Here is a 17,487-nt window from a genome sequence, read left to right on the forward strand (position 1 = left end):
GGGGGCACGGCGATGGGGAACCCAGAGCCCCGCGGAGCGGCGCGGAGCGTAGCGCGGACGCGGAGTGCGAGTGCGAGCGCCCCGCCGCCCCGCTTGCCCATCAATCACGCTACCCCAGGCCTGCTGCTCCCGGGCCCTCACTCTCCATTGGCTGGATGCTGAAAGGAGCCGAGTGAATGACAGCAGAGCACATGAGAAAAGGGAGTTTCTTCTTCCCCAGCTCCCCCCAAGCCCCCCTCCCCCCGCCAAAAAAAAATATTTTTTTTTTTAAAAAATCACCACCCGGCTCGGCCTTATAAAGTCAGCCCTGGCTGCCCGTAGGGCGTCGGGGTGGGTAAAGGAGCCGCGGGCAGCCAGTGCCTCAGCAGCGGCAGGTACCGGGCAGTGGAGGGGGACGTTTTGTCCCGCAGTTTGTGGCCGTGTGCTTTTGGGAAGGGGGGTCCTGGCTGCCAGCCCCCGCGGGGTGGTGTGTGTCAGGCCCTAGGAATGGCACGTAGCTCATCCCGTGCAGGGGCTGAAGCCGGCACACCCCTCCTGGAGGGGTCCCGGACCCTCCGTGCCCCTTTTGTCTGGAGAGATGTCCCCAATTTCAAAAGTCAGCACCTCTCAAAAAGCCGCGGAGGAGGAGGAAGGAGGCTCTCTCATCTCCAGGCACCAGAACGGGGATATGGGGGCAGTCGGGAGGGCCCCCACGGGTGCCCAGGCCCGTGGAGGAGATATCATGGGAGGAGGCAATGGGCACCCGGGGCAGACCTCTCCCCCGGAGAAGCGGGGGGGGCTCGTTGTCCCGGGACGAGGGCCGGCCCCAGCTGCTCCCCCGGGGGCAGCGGCGCACACCGCGGCAGGATGAGGGCTGAATGGGGCATCCGCTGGTGCCGGCCCCGCCACCACCCCCTCCCGCGCCTGCCCGCGGGGAGATGAGTGTTTTCGTTAAAAAAAAAAACAATAAAAAAGAAAAAAAAATTAAAAATTGAAAGCCACTGCCGTAATTTGCTGCAAAACTTGTTTTGGCCCTGGCCCGTTGGTGCTCCCGCTCTGCGCAGGAAGGGGTGGCAGGAGCCGGCTGTGCCACTGGTGAGGCAGGGGTACGGCCAGATCCTGCCCCCCCTGCTGCTGCCCGCCGGTTCTGCCCAGCTCTGCCCTCAGCTCCGACCGTGGAGGGTCCCGCAAGACAGCCCACTCTGGGACATCCCCCACGCAATACAAATGCACTGGCATAGAAAGTTGTGCCCATGCACTCAGGTATATCTCCTCTCCCACCGCCATACATATCATCCCGTCCACATCCTCACACACACCCCCACTCCCATGGCCTCACCCTCACAAAGATGCACACACAAACACCCTCACGAGCTCACCGGCACCCGTGCCGCCACGCAGTCCCACACACCCGCTTGCACATGCACTTACATTACATTTTACTTATTCACCCCCCCCCCGCATTCTCCCAGACACTTACAACCCTCCCTGAACCCACACAAATTCACACACACACATTCTCGCTCACACCTTCACAACAGTATGCCTTCACACACACTTTCACTCCCACAGCACGCATTAATGCAGACACACAGACACACCGACACACCAGTGCGCATGGGTTCCTGCCACCCTCACCCCAGCCACAACCCTGCTGTGACACCCCAAGACCCTCACTGGGGACCCGCCACTATCACCATACCCACCACCATGGCCCCACACCAGGGAGGCTGCGGGGGCACAGCGGGCAGCAGCAGCTCATGGTCTCCCCTCGGCCTCATGCCCAGCCAGTGCCCTGGGCACAGCGCGCTCCCCCCAACCTCCGCCGCCCAGCCCTGCCTGCCTGCCGGGGTCGGGTTTCCCCCCCTCCCCGTACCTGCCTCAGTTCTTGACTTCTGAACTCTTCAGGGAACTCGCTGGCGCCAGCTCCATCAACCAAAGTCCTTGTGGTTAGGAGGAGCTGGGAGGGGAGGGAAGGAGGGAGGGAGAGAGAGCTGGGGCCAGCTGGGGCTGGGGGCTTGCCCTCGGGCAGGGGGTTTTCTTGTCCCCCAGGGCTGCAGCTGCCTTTGCCCTTCTCCAGGACCAGCCTGGGCCTCTCCTCCAGCCCCTTCCCACACGAGAGACATGGGGCAGAGCTTGCTCATCAGCCCTGAGCATGTCGGGTTGTCCCCACAAAGAAGCAGCAGAACATGCCATGCCAGCCCCACACAGTGCCACAGAGTCCCCTGACAGTGAGCTCTGACATCTAGAGGGACCCAGCTCTGCTGCAGAGACCCGGGAAGTGCCTTCTCTCCAGTAAATAACACAGTCATCTGATGCTGGCTGCACGTCCCAAATACCCTAGTCGATACCGGGCAAAGCCTTCGGCCTTCCCTGCACCAGAGATCCCCCCGGCTGAGCAGATGCCAAGGGCCCCAGAGGGAATGGCCCCAAGAAATCACAAGGTCACCACCAGTGAGCCAGTCTGGCTAATGAGGGTCGCAGCCCCCAGCCACTGAGCCCAAGGTAAGGGCTTTTGGGCACTAAAACCTGCCCAGAGAGAGACTAAAGGTAAGTCAGGTCTTTCTCTGCCCAGTGAGAACAAAGGAGAAGAGCAGGCAGGACTAGGTCCTGTCTGGGATTCAAGACCCCTGGAAGTCAATGGGAATTATTGATGGGTTTGGGATGATGCACAGCCCCAGGATTTAATCCCTGCACAAGCAGCAGACTTCACCTGTAGCCTTGGGAAAGCCAGGCAGCTCCTGGCATTAGAAGTTTGGGCACTGCACGTCTAAACCCCAGGACAACACCCGGTTCAAATGCTCCGTCTCAAATTGCGTCTGGCCTCAGTTTCCCCTTGGGCTCTCCATGGCTGGGGCTTGAGCAATGCCATAGAGCACGAGGCTCTGGAAATGTCCTGTCTCATGTGAGCTGGCAACTCATTTATAGCCTTTGCATCCAACTCCCTAATTCTGGGGCTGAAGAGGACTTTAGTCCCTTCAGGACATGCAGTGCTGCAAGTTCACACACCAGGACACGTCAGGGCCAGCCTTAGTGCTTTCGGGTTCACATCCCGATGGGAGAGTTTACAGGGTCAGCACCCACTTTGAGGTGCATCCAATGATCCTACAAATGGATCTCTGGGATGGGGGGCAGAGGCACCCCAGTCCAGCCAGCTCTACCTGGCAGGTGCTTGGAGGCAGACCCCCAGCCGGCATCCTCCCACCTGCTGAGGGCTGGATTTGTCTATCTTTCCTAGGGCTCTGGATGCCAGGTCCTGCAAAAAATAATTCAGAGATCATACTCTAAGCAGAGCCCAGGAAGACAGGCATTCTCGGATGTTTGCCCAAAGAGCTATTTAGGGCAGTGGCATTTCTTTTCTGGCCAGAGAAATCCTTTTCTGCAGGAAACATCAGCAAGCTGGATCAGCCCTCTTTGGAGGTGGAAAAAAGCCTCCAATGCAGGAGCTGACACATGCACTAAGTTGCTGCAAAATCAGTGCGTTGAGGAGCCCAATGCGCTTGGTCTCTACTTCTCCACGGCATCTCACACCCTTCAAGCACCCACAGCCGCTTACATATTCCTGCCAGCCTTGAAACTTTCATCCCCCCTCATCCGCCCCGAGCAGCTGTTGGGACAGGCTCATTTCCAAAGCGGTGGTTCAATCCTGCGCCAGGTGAGGGTTGGGGACTTCGTACATCTGTGCAAGGAGACAGCAATGGAGACGAGGGCCCTTCCCGTGCTGCATAAGGGCTCCCCTCTCCCTCTCCATGAAGGCCTGGGGATCCTTTCTCAGGTTCTCGCATTGATCGGGTGCATCTGCCTCCTGCCAGCGGAGAAGGGCAGCCCCGCCAGGGCCTGACCTCCACCCTCCAGTCCCATTTTTTTCTGCCTTACTGGCTTTCTCCCCTTCATCACTGAGCTCCTCTACAGCTTGGGGCTCCCGGGAGCTCAGCATCACAAGCTGCCTCCCAGCCTCGCAGCTGCTGGCTGGGACACTGCTGCGGAATACAAGCCCTCCTGCAGGGACTGGTGACAAAAATGGCGTGTCTGGGAACTTGGCAGGGTCCCAGCAAAATGCACCGGGCTCCCTCCAAAACCTGCACTTCATGCAGTGCTTCTGGAACCTGTAAAATCCTCCCATTTTCCTAAAAGGAGAGTGAGCGACTCTGCTGCAGGCAGGTGCATGGTGACAAACGCACCCGCACCCCATCAACGGAAGGGTGCACCCCGACTCCTTCCCTTCCTCACTTTGAAATTCGTTTAATTCGTTGGGCTGGGGGCTCCCCGGCTGATTATTCACCCCTGCGTGCATCCATCACCTCCCGCAGCTCTTTCTCTCCCGCCCCGACCCCTGTGAAATCAATTATGGCGGAGGAGCCGGTGCCCATGCGGGGCCATGTGGACCAGGGGAGACTCCCACCGGGCAGCCCCCGTCGCCCCCGGGAGCGGGGGGACGCTGCCGTCGGGGCTCTGCCTCCCGGCGCTGCCGCTCCCACCGAGTCGCGTCGCAAATGTCGCGACAGCCGTCGATAGCGAAGCGGGGCGACCCCCGCATCAATCAGCCGGACTCCCGAGGCGGTGCGGGCTTCCCAGTGCGGGATCTCGTTTCCCGCAATTCCCACCGAAACCCACCCCCGTACGGACGGTCCCCGGAGACCTCCACCCCACTGGCAGCGGCTCTTCCCCGGCTCCTCATCCGCGGGAAGGGCGGGCCGCGCGTCCTGCGCATTAAAAGCAATTAACACCATTTGGGGAATTTTTAATTGCTCTATAAAACACGCTGTAAATAATTACTCCCAGCTCTGTTGATCCCTCGAATACGCACTGACAGTTGTAATTTATGGCTTTGGAAACGTGGCCCCTTGTATTCAGCATAACTCCTTATTACAGTAATGACTTAGCGCCGCTGCACTTAATGAGTATAAAGTGCCCGGCGCAGCGGGAGCCGCAGCATCGCACGAACTTCACCCGCAACAATATTTCTCCCCTTTATGGTTACAAACGACCGAGGGGCTACGAGTTAATGCGGCGGAGAAGGAGCGGCGGGGCCGGGGGATCGCAGCGGGACCCGGGCGCGTAGCGCGGCCGGCTCCACGCTCTGTTCAACGACATCTCCGGGTGCAGTCGTTATCTCCCAAAAATAAGTATTTAGAGCAGTCCACAAACTCCCCTCTCGCCTCCTTGTAGCATCTGGCTGCCTGGAGAAAATGGGTTCAGGAGAGGGAAGAGAACGGTCACAACTCATCGCACATACAGGCGCACGCAATGCGGGTGCCGGGGAGCCCCCAAGGGCAGATTGGCCTGCACCCCCCACCCGCCTGCGCCCACCACTCCCTGGCTGCCTCGGGACCGCCTGGCTCCGTGCAACAGGCCGGTGGGTCTCTCATCCCTCCCGGACCCCCGGCCGGGGTTCCCGCGGGAGGGGAGGGAGTGGGATGGTGGCCGACGGGGGCTGAAGTGCCCGGCGGCGTTGCATGAATATTCAATGTCGCCGGTTGCCGGAGGAGCATCTGCCAATAAGTTATTGGTCCTGCGGCACCAGCCCCTCTCTCCACCGTGCAGAAATGCGTGTAATCCCATTAGCCCCGTCCCCGTGGCCACCCGCCCCGCACCAGCCCCGCTAATGAACGGCGTCTGGCCGCCACCCCCGAGGGCACCGACGGCAGCGGGGGACACCGGGGGCTCTGCCCCGTTATTAACTCCCGGCTTAATTACACCTCCCGTACCAGCTAATACAGCCGTGCGGTAAGGGAGCGGCTGGACACCCGCGTCCCTCCATCGCCTCCCCTTGGGTCTCCCCCGCTCCGAGAAGCGCTGGCCCCTGCGACAGCCAAGCCTGTCGCGACACAGAGGGTGGCAGTCGTGATTTCGCCCCGTTCCTGCGGCTCCCCCGCGCCCATGGGGGCTGCTCGCTGCTCGCTGCCCCCGGCCCCGGCTGCCGGCAGCTGCCTTGTTTGTTTGCTTACCGGGGGAGCGGCAGCTCCTTTTGTCTCCTGCCCGCCCCGAGCCCCAGGCCTTTTCCCCATCAGACAAAGTCCTGTTTTGACAACAGATTTGTGTCTCTCTCCTCCCTGTCCCCCCCATCTTAAAAGCAGCCCTCGGGGGCAGGGGCGCAGGCAGCTTCGCGAACCCCGTGCACGCCCCGCCGGCTCCGCTAACAAAGTAGCTTTCACTAATGAACAAGAGCCAATAATAATGATCTTAATTATTGCAAACATTGTTACGAGTTTAGCTATAAAAACCTCAAAACCCTCCTCGGTAAATCCTCGCGTTTATTTATTCCTCCCCCCTCCCCGTCTCCTTCCACTCCCCCTTCCCCTCCCCGAGGTTAATTAGCACGCAAAAAGCAAATACAATTTATGGCAGAACCAATGGGTAAACTTAAATCTAAATTGCTGCTGTTCGCATTAGCCTTCGGAGTGGAGGGCCGCTGCCCCCCACCCCCGGCAGCTGCCGTACAGGTGGGCGGCTGCGGGGACGAGTCCTTGTCCTGCCCGGGAGTTCCCTCGGTCTTCGAAGTTAGGGGACTCCGGCGGGTTCAGACGCTTTTCCTTCGCCGGCAGAAATACACCCAAATTCTTTCAGGGCACTTGGAAAACTCGCTGCACGTCGTTTGCAGCGCAGAGGGTGCGCAGGAACAGACCGCGTTTGGGACTAACCGTGACAAAATAAAATAAATAACTACATCTAGAAATACAAAATCATCGAGGTTTCCAATCCCTAATCCTCCCCCGGTGACACAACCCGCCCATCGCGCTGCTCCTGCTCCCCGCGGGGTAAAACACCAAGCGAGCTCCGCCCGGGGGACCGATGCCCCGGGGATGGGGAGTGCAAGGGATTATCCGGGTTTAAACGCGATCGGCCGTTCATGCAAATAGCATTCTCCACACTTGTAAAATTAATTAATTATTTGAACCTTCCACTATTGTATTAATTGTACTTTCCATCGGTAAGTAGTTGCATTTTCCAGTGCTACAGCCTCCCGATTTCCCGAGCAAGCGCGGGGTGAAGGCACAGCCGTCTCCATCCCAAAGGTTTTGTGGATGTTATTTGTAACCGCCCAGGTGGGATCCCGAAAACCAGCTTAAGGAGAGAGCACGACAGAAAATAAACAAATTAAACAAGGTGTGTAAACAGAAGTCGGGGAGAGGAGTAGGCGACACCGGTTTTTCAGTCCCATGCGCATCACCAGCGGCTTTGAATTGCCAGTTCCACTACAGAGGGTCGGGGTTTTGTGTCAAGTCGCTGTTTCGTGTCACTGCTCGCTCCACGACTTTCCGGAGCGGGAGCTTGCGGGACACCCGCAGAGCCCGCGGTGCCTGGCTGGCTGGTGACAGTCACCCATGGACACCGTGGGCACGAAGGGACACGGGTGGTTGCTTGCGGGTGGGGAAATTAACTTTAATTTCTGGGGACAAATACTTGAAGGCTCCGAGCGAATAGCGCTGTCCGAAGCACTAAAATAATCTTCCAAGACACCTCTCTCCGTATCGCTGCTGCAGCTGAGCTCTGAGAAACAGGGACGACTTCAGCAGCTCATGCCCTGCTGCAAGCCGCTCCCAAAACTGTAAGTGGCAGGAGGTGGGGGGAAAGGTGTACACCCAGATCTGAGCTCCAGGGTCGGGAATGCTGCGTCCAGGATAAAACTCTGCTCTTCAGACCCTGCTATCGGTCTGTGAGGTCCTACAGAGAAACGCGGGGCCGACTGGGTGGATTTCGGTCCTAGGAGAAATCCCGATCAATCACGGCGCGTAGCGGGCAGCATCCCCGGAGCCCAGCCCCCAGCGCAGCCCTGCAGGTGCAATTAGCAGCGAGAGCAAAGGCGCGGGAGCTCGCAGCGGTACGTGCGGAGAGATGCCGGGGGAGCGCTGGGGTCCGACACAGTGTTGTGCGGGAAGAAGAGCCCTCGCAAAACCCGGGTCCAGACCCCCGACTTCACTCGGTTCCAGGAGCAGCTCAGTGGCAAAGCTCAAGCTTAGATAAGTCCTATCAAACACTGAACTCACTGCGAGCAAAGCGGCAGCTCTGACATCCCCTTCACAGACTCTCATAACCCCCCCAGCATCTTTTTTTTTTTTTTTCCCCAGGACTTTTACTGCTCAGAGGAGATGAGCCAAGACATTTCCTTCTCCCCTTTCATAAATATTGCATCTCCCAAATGCAATTACCAAGGGCGAAGCGACACAAGTGTTTGCTAAATAAGATTATGTGATAATGTTAATGTATTTTATGCCTGTGCTGTGACACCAGACAATCCCCCTATTAATAACAGCTCAATGAGATGTGGAAGTTCTTAACAGGGTGCTTTGGGGGATTGGGGATTTTGTTTTGTACCAGGGGGAAGGCAAGCGCAGTACCATAGCATCAGTTGTAAGGGAGGAAGATCCCAAGGATCAACTGAAATGGCAAGTGGAGCTGTAAGTAGCCCAGAGGGTCCGGTTATGTTGTAGGTAACACGCAGATCAGTTAGCCATTAACGGGGTGTGAATCACTCATAGCACTTCATAAAGCAACAGACCTAGGGAGGTTTGTCCACATTACCACGATCCTGTGACTGAATTACTGCCTGGCTATCAGCCATGCATTATCCAGCGTTTGGGGGCCCTGTGGGCTCATCAGAAGTTGCTTGTGCCAGTCCATGTGTCCCCAGCTATTAATAACAGGCAGAGCTGCACCTCTCTCCCTAGCTAACATGAGACCAAGAAAAGCAACAACAAAAAGCACCCATCGGTCCAACTTCCCTCAGTCAGAACACAACACTCCCATCATATCTTAGCTCTCCTCTGCTGATCTCCAGCTCCCCAAGCTTTATCCTCTTGTCTTTCCTTCTGTCCAGTGGCAGTGTCCATCTGCCACCTCCTATTGACTCATCCATCCCTCGTGGTCTTCTGCCTCTATCGTATGACTCCCAACCATGTGCCCATCTGCCTATGGCCAAAAGTAACTGGGCACGTTTGTTGCCCAGCCTGAGGCATTTAGATGCGGCCCCTTTTCAGAAAGTCCTTTGAAAACTCTGTACTGCACAGCCCAGGCTTTTCCAGCAGTCCCTGCTCCCAGTGCCCACAGAGTTAACAGAGAAGCACCAGGTCCCATGTCCATCCCTCTGCAGCACACACAACAGCCCCAGGATGGCTTTGCAGGATAGCTGTGGGAAACACAGCAACTTGCTTGTGCTGAGCTGAAATGTGTGAGCAGCCCCAGCCTCCAACTCGGGGATTTCCCCATTGCCCTTTCCTGCAGACCTGCTTCAGCCCTCGAACGGAGAGTGTCCCTCCCAGAGCCGCTTCCTCCTCTGGGTGGCAGGGCCATCACCCCCATGTTGATGCAAACAAGGTGATACACGAGTCCTTTGCCGCCTTTGATGCTTCCAGGGCAAATTCCTCCAGAGCCTGCAAAGTTTGCCTCTCTATTTCACATTAGCACTAGTTTGTAGCTGCCCTCTGGCCCCCAGGGTGGAAGGTCAATCCTTTATTTACTTAGTCCCTCACTTAGTTCATCTGCAGCCCTTTCAGTGCTTTGGGTAACAGACATAAGACAGGATGCTAACCTACTCCCTGCGCTCCCCAAGCCTGTGCTGGGGAGAAGAGCATCGTATTCTCCAGGCCATACCAGCGCAGCACAGCAAAGCAGACTGGGCAGGCAGCAGCTCTCTCCTACCCGGGGGCAAAGTCTGATTCAGCATGGAGCAAAAGGAGGGATGCAGAGGCCTCCGAGCACTGACACGCTTAGGTTAAAACTTGTGAATGATAGGGGAAAATTATAACCCTGACACCTCCTGCTTGCTGGTGCCTTTGGAGCTGGTTGCAGTCCTTTGCTGCCCTTGAAGGTTGCAGCATCCTTGTGCCATTGCCCTCCCAGAGTGACTCAGGGCCTGTCCTGGGCCCATGGGATGCTGCTGCACCTGCGAGAGCCTCAGCAGGCAAAGCGAGAGCCTTGTGCTGAGCAGGGGAACATGCCAGCTTCACGCTCTGTGCCCAGCACTGGCAGCTGCCCCCCTCCCCTGCCCAGCGCCCTCTCTGCAGTTAGAGCATCTGGAGGACAGGAGAGCCCGGTGGGTCCCAGCCGAGCCCTGGACCCTCTGGGGTGGCTGATGGGCGGGCTTGGAGGCAGAAAGTCTCCCAAAAGCAGAGAAGTGCAGCCACAGCCGCCCTAGCCAGGGCTGTCCACAAAGTCAGCAGGTTTCAAAACTTGTCTGCTTGCATGAGCCTGGGGAATGGCATTTCCCCAGTCCTGTCCCACCTCGGGGCAGCCACCACAGAGCACCTCTCCCCTCGTGTGGGGTGCTGCAGCTTGCTGTGGGGCAGCTGAGCCTGCCCTCAGCCCCTCACTGTCTGCAAGTAACACCAAACCAAAGCAATCAATGGTAGCAAACAAGGAGTATTAATAACTAAATAATTATAAAATCACTACTGATGAATAATACTTATATAAAAAGGATAAACTAAAGTACTTCTCAAGCACCCCCACGCTTGCACAGAGTTTAGGCCCTAAAGAAGCAGATGGGGGATCCCAACTCTCTCAGAGGAGACCATGCAACAGATGTCTGTGCAGGAGCTGTAGGACAGCCTCATCCCACCCTCTCCTAACAGCAAGGGACCCCCCCTCAGTGCGGCTGCAGGCACCGCTGGCTGCAAGGAGCGGAGGTGCTTTCCGAGGGTCAGCCAAAGGCAGACACATTGAAGGCTCTGGGAGGGAAACGTGCCCTTCATCTGGGTGCCCTGGACCGGCTGTTTATTCAGGTCCCACAGAACAATGCTGCAGCCGGAAAAACCAGGCTCTCCCTTCCATAGGCCCAGCCAGAGGGGCTATGCGTCCCCCCCGAGCTTGTCCCCAGGGTGGGCGAGTGGTGCCTTGGCTCACAGCCATGCTGCTCATGTTTGTCACCACACCGGCTTTTTTTTTTTTTTTTTTTTTTAAATCTTTTTGTTGCCGTGCTCTCCTATTCCTTCAGAGGACGGGAAGAGGCAGTTTCTTGGAGAGGAGGCTGGGGATTTAGGGAGTTTCAGGCCGGGAGAGAGCATGAGCTCATCCACCCTGACGCCCCACCGCAACCCTGCCCCACAGCATCCTCTGGCCGCGGTGGTGGCAGCTATAACCCAACACGTGCCCCAGGGAGCCTGTCTGTGCCCAGTGTACACCTGACCTGCGTAGATCCCTCCTGCCAAAAAACCGAGCCCCTGCTCCATGGATCCAGGCAAGCCCCGAATTCGGCTGTAGCCGCGCTCAGGGGAGGGAAGGCTGTGGTCCTGCCCACCCAGACTTCCATGCTTGAGGGCAGAAGCTTCCCAGAAGACCTGTCCCCTAAGGATGGTGGGGTTTCAAGGCAGCACTAAGCTGAGCTCAAGCATCCCCTGCACAGCCATATTTCCCTAGGCAGCCTGGAGAAGTCAGCCAAAAAGGAGCAGTGCCCCTGCTGAGGGTTATTGTGCCAAGGCTGATCAGTGCCCCAGGTGCTCAGCATTTAGCAGGATTAAACTCTCACAACAGTGGTGTTTTTTTTTTTTTTTTTATCAGCTGGAGGATGTTGCAAGGTAGCGCTTTCCCTCACGGTTGAGAGCTCCTTGTGTTCCTGAGTGAGATGTGTTCCCACTTTGATTATATTATACAATGTGACAAGCTGATCCCTGCCAGGAAATTAATGAGCCCCAGACACCTTACCCATCCATCACCACCCCAATCAGTTACCTAATGCACTGCCCACCCTGGCCATACACCCAGCACTGCTGGGCACTGAAGGTACCTAAAACTTCATTTTCCAAGGAAATAATGCTGTTGCCAGGCTGGCAAGGGGCTCAGTTCACTAGTGGTCCGGCACATCCCCAGCTCTGCCCATGCCACAGCAGTGTGGCCAGCAAGGGCTGGTTCTCCTGCTCATGCTTCCCTCCAGGCAGCTGCGTCTGACCAGTGCCTGCGTTCTCCCTTCTTGTTGCCCATGGGAGCCTCTAAGGCCATCACAGTCCCAGGTGCCATGGCCATGGGGAAACCCCCCATGACTACCAGCAAACTCAAACCTTACGTTCAGTGATGGCCGCGGCAGGTTAACATGGAGCTGAAAATGAAAGCAGAAAACCTGGGAGGCTGGAGAAGTGCCTCCTCACTGAAATAGAACTGGTATTTTGGGGAGAAAAAAACCCAAAAAAACCAAAAAAACAGAAGGAAAATGAATGAGAGTGGTTCTGATATACATAAGTGGGGAGAACATCATCCCAGGGCTGCATTTCCCAGACCAAGGGTGCAAAGGGGCACTCACAAAATGCTAGCAAGTGGTAACAGTTTGCAGAAACCATGATAAAAAGAACTGGAAGGTCAAATAGATGAAGGTACTTCCAGCTCCTGAGGGCTAGCTGTGCTCCCCAGAGTCTGTCCCCTGTGTGCTGCCATACCAAAACTGGGACTTGATGTCCTCACAGCCTTGCAGGAGTTTCTCTGAGACACTGTTGCGCGGTGACACCTTCGCTCATGCTTGCAGCTTGCAAGGCGGATCCCCTGAAGATTCTGGTGGGTTTTGGGGCACTGATGCTGAGTGCCTGATGCTTAGCAGCACCATGGTGGCGAGACGACAGCTCCCTGGGCTCGTGCCAGGCGAGCAGCCATCCTGCCTGGCACTGCAGCATCTCGCTCGTGTGCCCCACTGCGTGCACATCTGGCGAGGGTCAGAGAGGTGCTGGAAGGTGGGTGAGATGGGGGTCCCCACCTCCCCAGGAGGAGATACCCTGGAGGGGAGGTTCCTGCTGAGAGCTCTGGTGCCTGGAAGTGGCCCGGGGAAAGAGGACCAGGCTGGTAGCCACATCTCCTGCAGCGATGGAACTGGGGGAGCTGGGGGGCACTGAAACCCCAGAACATGGCAAGCAAGGCCAGGTAACAGCAGATGCAGGGAGTGAAGCAGTTTGTGCAGCAGCTGAGGCCAAACAAAGATCCCCCATGTCTTCACAGGGTGAGGGCTTTCGCAAAGTCCTTTTGCACCTCCCCAGCACATGCAAAGAGTCCGGGCAGGAGGTAGGGGGTCGGTTCCTGGGGATGAGGTTGGGTCCCAGGGATGGAGAATGTCTGCAAATGCATTCCAACGAGCTGCTGCTTTCCCTGAAAAATGGAATTTCATTAAATCAGCTTTGAAGTAGTGGGGGAAATTCCCACGTCGTGCTTGCACTTCGCTTTGTCTCCATTGGATAATTATGAAAAATACAGGTTTCCAAGTGTGTCACTTGTTCCCTGGTTCAAAAATTTCTCTTCCACCTCATTCTCCAGGCAGTATTTTTTACTTCATCTCAATTGTGGAAAAAATATTAAAATATTCTATTTCTAGTACTAAAAGAAAACAGCGACAAAAGCTTTCCAATTTAGAACTTTCTCACCAACAAAATAAGGGCCAAATGAAACATTTTCCCCCCCAACCATCTTTGTTCCTCTTGAAAAATTTCAAAAGGAAAAAAGCCACCAAAACACTAAAATTCAGTAGTTTCCTCCCCGAGCTGATGGAGATCTCTCTGGAGGAAATGTGTCCGATGATAAGCTAAAGTAAAAGCCGCCTCCCCTGCTTTATTTCAAGCAGCGTGTCAGATGGGTATTTCGAGCAGGATCTCTTCTGGACACTCAGAGCATCAAATTACCCTCCCATCCTGTACTCCTCCACTGAACTGGTTTGGAGCTCCTGGATCAGTGCTCACCGGAGACGCCAGGCAGCGGGATGTGGTCCGTGGCTGGAGGAAAGGGCCCTCACCGATGGCAGGCAAACCTGCATCTCCATCCTTCGACCCAGCTGCTTCGCTGGAGAGGGCTGGGGATGCCCCAGGAGCTGCCCCTTGGGCCACACAGTGCAGCTGGGAGAGCCCTGTTTCGTCAAGGGGTTTTTGGTCTTTGGGAAGCTGTTTCGGTGCCTCAGTTTCCCCACTGAGTGTTACAAGCAGCCACCTCACTATTGGCTTTCCTAAAGCAAACACAGACTAGAAACATTTGCATTTCCCAGCATTAGAGGCATCTCAATTCACTCCTCCATCTAAAACCAGCAGCCCTTGCTTCTGCCCCCACACGGGGCCATGCAGGGAACTGAAACCCTGGAAGCACCCACCCCTAAAACACCCCATGGCTTGGGCTGGACACCTGCTGCCAGCCTGGCTGGGGCACAGATGGCAGTGGTGGGCACAGAGCTGGTCATCTCCTCCCCCTGTCTCCCCATCTGTATTCCCTATCTCGGGGTTTGCTGCTAATATCCTCACTTTCCCAGGGAAATAACCCCCTCAGCTGCCATCACTGGGAGATCGACCCACATCTCTGCCCACCAGCGCCTTCAGGGCTTTGCATCCAGGTCCTGCAATGGGGATGCCCATCCCTGCAGCAGAGAGAGGGCCAAAAGGAGCCCAGCCCGGAAACCCTGACCTAAAAATGAGGCCAATTACCCATTAATTGATGCCGCCCGCTCCCCAGTGATTAATTGTCAAGAGAAACCGTGTGACATTTTACAAGCCCAGACTCCAGCGCAGCGACACGGTGGGTCCTTTATCAGCCCCGGGGCCAGCCGCGGCACCAGCCTGTCTGAGCCAGCCAGGTACCTCCACGTCCCAGGGCTTGTTTGTTTTGGTGTAAGCCTGAGCGTAATTGGGGCTAAAGAAAAATACCCACAGCAAAACAAACGCGGCGCCAATGATGGACACAGCCCTGCAGCCAGCGCGAAGACAGATGGGAGGAGATCCTGTCCCGAGAAGCCCAGGTGGAGATGCTGGAAGAGTTCAACACGTGGCTGTCGACCATGCAATTAATTTCCAGCGGCCCCTGTGAGAGTGAAGACCCCTGGCCAAGCACCTCCTGCTTGGCCTGGATGTGCCCGGAGCCGGAGGGAGAGCCCCACTGCATCCTGCTCTGCCCTCCCATCCTGGGAAGCGGAGCTGCCGGTGCCAGCCACGGGACTTTCTCGTGGCTTGTCTTGCCCCAGCTTCCCCCACTACCAACCTGAATAATTCATGTATGAGACAGAGAAGAGGATAAATCACAAGCAATGATTAACATGAGTTATTTTACGTGCTGGGAAGATCTATCGGCCCAGCTCAGCCAGGTTGCAGTGATTAATGCAGTGCCGCTGCCCTGGACAGAAGCCTTTACATTCAATTACAGATGCGGGGAGGCTCCCGGGCAGCAAGAAATCAAATAGAGACGAGACTGACTGGGGAAACCCCAGTCCACTGTAAGAGATTTTGAGTGGATCCACCCCATATTAGCCTCAATCAGGTTTAATGGGGTTCAGACAGGTTAAGAAACCAAACACACAGGAAAATCGGGTGCGCTCTGACATCCCTGTGCATTTGCGACTTAGTGTAAAGCCATCAAAGCCAGTTCTTAGGTCACGTCCATCACCCGAGTCTGCGGGTTTATCAGGCCAGCCCTCCGATGCCCTGGGAGCAGACTAGCCTGGGGTGCAGAGACTATTTTAAAAATAAAAAAATGCTACATCCTGGCTTGATTAACATTAATTAACTGACAATTCATTAACATTAATTAGTTAACAAACTGAATGTTATTCTAATTCCTCGCTAACAGCTGACTCCAAATGCCCTTTTTCACCCAGTCCAGGCCTGCCTCTTGCAATGCATCATTTCCAGGCTAGCCTAGGAGCTTGCTCTTTGGCAGCAGGATCCTTCCTGTGCCCCAGGGGTGCTAACTGATTTGTTTCTGACAACCAGCAGCCTTGCAGAAATGCTCCTGCATCTGCCAGAGAGCTCAAAGAAGGGAAGCTCTGAGGGTTTTTATGGCCAAGCCCCTTCCCAAGCTCCCAGGTGTCAGATGCGATGTGATGTGGTTTGAGTCCAGCTCCTGGGCTGGCTCTGCATAGTGACTATTTTTTGGTGTTTGACCTCCTTGCTGTAGTTATACCTGATTCCTTCCTTTTGTATCGTTGACCTCCATAACAGAACGCCTGCTTATTCAGGTTTAGACCTTGCTAACCAACGCAACACCAAATTTAGGACCAGGAAAGCCACCACTGAGCTGTGTCCGTGCGGTTAGGCTGTAAGTATGTATTTTAGAGCCTCGATCATGTCAGACCTGCAGCACCCATTGAAAAGAAGGGAAAAGGCTGTGGTCACAGCACTTTTGGTGACAAAGCCCCCTGCCCTGCTCTGTGACACATGGGGCTCCAGTTTCCTGCCCCTCGCAGCCTGGTTGGGCTCTCGCTCCTCGCTGCACAGCGCAGCAATCTGCCGGGGAGGAGTTGTATTAGCCCAAGCCATTAACACAGAAAGTTATTAGTAGGCTCTTGGGCAGAGTCTATTTTCATATTCATTTGGCTAATTAAATGTAAATCATTGCTCAGGATTACCACAAAGGATCCCAAGCCCCATTAGCTAGCCCATATTCAGAGGGGAGAAAGGGTGTCCCCCCTGTGCAAGGCGATCCATGGTCACACAAGACACGCCTGGTCCACTGTGGCAACGAGTGGCTCCATCACCCATGGGTGATGACAGGGTGAGTGGGATTATTCGGGCTCCGAGGAGCAGGCGCCACTTCTTTCCACCTGCGGGGTGTTTAAAGCAGTGACATCTGTCCATGGCTCTCCGTTACGGCGGCGCTAGGAAAATGCTCCGTAAGCATCCCAGCCATGATCAATATTTGGAGCCTGCTGGCCCTGGCTGCACTTCCCCAGGGTCCAGCGAAGCATATGGGTGTTCCCAAACCACTGTCTAGTGTTGCAGCAGCTTTTAAGATGTCACCGACCTCCTCGCAGGGACCCTCTGCCAGACACGTAGGCTGAAGCGGTGGGAGAATCCAGGGATCTCTCCAGGATCACACCACCAGCCTGGACGCCATGCCTGTTTGGTACCTGGCACATCACACAGCAATGCTACAAAATCACCAGCAAATGGGATTTTCTACTGCAGACAGGACACAGGAGGGCTGCAGGTGGGGCTACGGGGGGGCAGTGATGAACGCCCTGGGAAGTGGCACTTCCCTGTGGCCAAGGCACTTGCAGGAGGGACACGGTCTCTCTGCTTAGCGCTGGCCTCCCGCCTCTGCTTACTGTGTCCCCTGCGTTTGGGTCGGGGCCTCGCCGCAAACAGCAGCATGGATGGATCTGGTTTCACTCCCTTTCTCGAACACACACAGACAGTGTCACCCACTGCGTTGGCCTGGGGGGCATCAGGGCAGGTTTCTTCCTCCCATGGATGCTGCACGCAATTGGCCCCAGGCTGCATTGGGTGCTCCAGGCTGCATCCACCACATCCCCCACCTTGGCCCAGGCACTGGATCCTCCTTGCATCCTGCTGGTGGGAGAAGCTGCTCCATCTCTCCCCATGGCAGGAGGTCTCAGGGCTGCTGTGCCACTCACACGGCGATGAAGCCATCCTTTGTGTGGTACGGGCAGGGCAGAAGTCCATGCCACGCAGGGGTACAGTTAGCAGGGTTGCCCAGAGATCCACGGGCATGGCACTGCATCCACAGGGTGGGCAGAGAGGGTCGGAGCTGAGCTGCAAACCCAAGGGCAGGGGGATGTGGAGGGGTCTGGGATGAGGGGACAGTGTGGGGCAGAGCTGGTACAGC

The sequence above is a fragment of the Larus michahellis genome, chromosome 6, assembly GCF_964199755.1.
Source record: "Larus michahellis chromosome 6, bLarMic1.1, whole genome shotgun sequence".
Taxonomy (NCBI): domain Eukaryota; kingdom Metazoa; phylum Chordata; class Aves; order Charadriiformes; family Laridae; genus Larus; species Larus michahellis.